This window comes from Saccopteryx bilineata, chromosome 4 (genome assembly GCF_036850765.1).
Source record: "Saccopteryx bilineata isolate mSacBil1 chromosome 4, mSacBil1_pri_phased_curated, whole genome shotgun sequence".
NCBI classification, from domain to species: domain Eukaryota; kingdom Metazoa; phylum Chordata; class Mammalia; order Chiroptera; family Emballonuridae; genus Saccopteryx; species Saccopteryx bilineata.
The window spans coordinates 152,725,923-152,729,733 of NC_089493.1; the positions used below are offsets into that span (position 1 = coordinate 152,725,923).

General features: G+C 36.5%; 1 pseudogene; it reads right to left on the reverse strand.

Moving 5' to 3' along the window:
• Positions 1–2,103: 2,103 nt before the first annotated feature.
• On the reverse strand, positions 2,104–3,570 carry LOC136335787 (actin-like protein 6A; annotated as a pseudogene).
• Between the last annotated feature and the right edge of the window lie 241 nt (positions 3,571–3,811).

Below are 3,811 nucleotides of genomic sequence, written 5' to 3' on the forward strand. Positions count from 1 at the left end.
CAAGCATCTTCTCTGACCATAATGGTGTGAAACTAGAAAGCAATTACAAGGGGTAAAACCAAGCCTGACATGTCATGACACACCGGATTAAGTATCAACTTGGAAAACTGAGGTCACTGGTCCAAGGCCCCTGGTTTGCCTGGTCAAGACACATGTAAGAAGCAACTAGTTTATGCTTCCCACTCCCTTCTTCCCCCATGCTTTTCTCTCTCTCTCTTTCTCTCTCAAAATCAAAAATTAAATATTTTTAAAAAAGAAAAGAAAAAAACAAAAAACACACAAAGACATTGAGACTTAATAACATTACTAAACAATGAGTGGGTTGACAAAGAGATCAAGGAACAAATCAAAAGATTCCTCAAAACAAATGAAAATGAGAACACAACAATCCAAAGTCTAAGACACAGTGAAAGCTCCTACAGGGAAGTTCATATCATAACAGGCCTACCTCAAGAATCAAGAAAAATCTAAAATGAGCAATCTAACTTTACACTTAAAGAAACTTGAAAAAAAACTATAAAGAAAGCCCAAAGTAAGTAGAAAAAAAGAAATAATAAAAAACAGCAGAAATAAATGAAATAGAGTGTAAGAACACAATACAAAAGATCAATGAAAGCAAGAGGTGGTTCTTTGAAAAGATAAGATTGACAAATCTGTAATTAGAATCAAGAAAAAAAGGAAGAGGACAAAATAAATAAAATTAGTGGTGGAAGAGGAGAAATAACAACAGACACCAAATAAATACAAATATTTGTAAGAAAATATTATGAACTATATGCCAAAAAATTGGACAATCAGTCAAAATGGATAAATTCCTAGAAACATACAATCTTCCAAAACTGAATCAGAAAGAATGAGAGAATCTTGACAGATTACAACTAGTAAAATTGAAGCAGTAATCAAAATACTCCCAACCAATCAAAGTCCCATACCAGCTTGCTTCACCAGTCAATTTATCAAATATAGGTTTTGTTGTTGTATGTGCCTTCATTGGAGATTGTACCTGCAACTTTAGTGTATCAAGACAAAACTCTAACCAGCTGAGCTATCCAGCCAGGGTCTACTCTTTTTAAAAGGAACCCTTGAGTAAGAAAGGACTGTTGGATAATGGCTGAGAGTAAATTAATTTTCGGAGGCTCAGGATTCCAAGTCAGCCCATAGTATTATATAACAAGCATTAATTGGTATAAAAAGTATGTCTAAGCTAAGTTTGCTTTATGCTAAACTCAAAGGAACCTTCAATATTTTTTGTGGTTATTCCCCAAGACCTGTTATTATGTGATTAGAATACATATCTTGAGCAACTGGATGAATCCCTTATCCACGATAAGTCCTTTGCTCTCTTCTTTCCTTGCACACTAGGAAAAATTAATGTCCTGTGTTGTAGCAAATGGTGCATTTACCATTTCCTGGTTCCTCTAAGAAATACATATTCCAGATAACACCGGCTTATATAATATTAACAGTGTTGATAAAAGACTGGAGGCACCTGTGTACTGAGCTGCCTTTATTATGACAGTAAAAATTTGTAGAAGTTCACCAGTGAAACCATCTGGGTCTGGTGCTTCACATGGGGTAGATGCTTAATAACTTTCTCTATTCCTCTATAGAAAATGGTATATATAAGATTTATGTTTATTATCTGTATTTTCTTAACAAATTATCCATTTGGCCTAGGTTTTTATATTTATTTGCAAAAAAGTCTGCAAAACAGTATTTTTTTAAAAAAATTTCTTCTGTCTCTCCCTTTTTACTTCATTTTGTATAGTTGTGCTTTTTCCTTTTTTCTTTAAGAAATTAGTGTGATTTTGTTATTTTGAGCTATTTTGTGATCTTTTTTCTTTTTCTTTTTTGGATGGCTAGCAATTTTTATTTAAATTTGAAAGCCTAAGGTAAAAAGCAAAGGCAATAAGTTTTACTTGTAAATAAAAAGCAATTCTACTAATCCATTGGTAATTAATATACTAAGCATAGTTGAAAAGCATTTGACTGAAAGCAAAATATTTAGAGAAAATAGACATTTGTATAAAATTATAAAACACTTATAATAAGAACAAGTGCATTCCAAGGAAAGTACAAACTAATGTTAATTTATAAAGCTAGTTAAAGCCTTGAAAAATTTAAGGGAAATTGAAAAATGCAAAAATGTATAAACATTCTACAAAAGATGGTCATTCTTTTCCTGAGTGCACTAAAGCTATGAAACGTAACGTATCAGAAAGGTGGATTTATGGGAACACTTTTCAAGGGCATTTCCTTTCAACACACTGCTTGCCTCCTTCTTCATATTCTTGTTTGGAAATCCACATCTGTTGAAAGGTTCCCAGAGAAGCGAGAATAGAGCCACCAATCCATGAACTAAACCTACATTCCACTGTTGTATTATTTGCAATCAATTTCAAGCGCATACTAGGGGGAGTTTTCTGAGAGAGTTCTCTGTTCAGCCTGTCAGTAAAGCTCTGTATTAACGTGTTTCCTCCGGCCACTATGACACTGCCATAGAGACCTGGTCTGTTATCAATATCACACATTCCAACACTGGTAGTGACAACATGACTGACTCCCAGCATTGTATTTCCTGATAATCCCTTTATATTGAAAGGGTCAAATAATCCTTCAGGAATCTTCAATCATTCTGCACCAAAATCACAGTTGTAGCCATTGGGGAATTCATAATGAACCGTTGGCATCTGTGCGGCTACTTGTTCATCATAAGTTGAATCTGACACTTGAAGTACTGAAGCTTGAAAAGTCCTGGATAACACAATTACACATGTAATTGTGCCAAGACTTTGTCACCTGCGGCAACTTCTTTTTCCTTTTCCAGTTTGCGGGAGATCCTTCTCGCACAAGTTCTTTTGATGCAATCATATATGGAGGAATCAGTTCTATATTCATTTCCTGGAAGAGGTCTCTGCACTGCATGGTAATGAAGTCTCCAGCAAGAGGTGATTTCACAATACCTTGCTGAAGGACATAGCCATCATGAACTGGAATTGCTGTGGTATGAGTGGCTCCACTGTCCAAAATAAGCCCTGTAGAACGCCCATTAGCAAATGCTGTCAAAACTGTGGGGATGTTGTAGTGTTCAAACATCAACTCTGTCAGTTTCTCTCTCTTGGCTCTAATGTTCCACGGTGCTTCTGACATGAGGACAGGATGCAGGCTAGGTTCTGATTTGACATGCATTTTATAGGTATGGTCCAAAATAGCCTGGAAACTATCCCAGTCTTCAATTGTCCCATGTTTCATTGGTGAAATGGCCTCCATATTCTCCCTGGGAACACGCAGGGCATTAGGTTGGACCGCCTTGCTTGCCTTTATCACCATCGATTTCCATCAATGTGCTTCCATCATCTCTTTCTAACACCATACAAATAGCTGTGGGGAAATCCACCTTGGGACAGTCCTCACCAGCATAACCAGCTCTCACAGTATAGGATCCAATGTCAAAAACAAGGGCTCCGACTTCATCTCCCCCGTACACGCCGCCGTTCATGGCTGCTGTCGCCGCGGTCCCTACGCTGAAGGCTGCCGGGCGACGTGAGTGCAACGACGACGACGACGGGTCCTGACAGCGTGATCTTTTTTCAAACCATACACTTTTTAGTTAGGATTTTGGTTTTTCTATCCTCTGACTCATTGATTTCTGTTCCCTATTTGTCTTTTTTTTGTTTTGAATTCTATCTTTTGTTATATACCAATAATATCACATTAAAAAACTAGCAATATGAAGATCTCAAAAATATTGTCCTTATGGCCACAAATGGTAAAGACAATTAGAGCAAAGTGTTTTCTTTATTACAGTCTT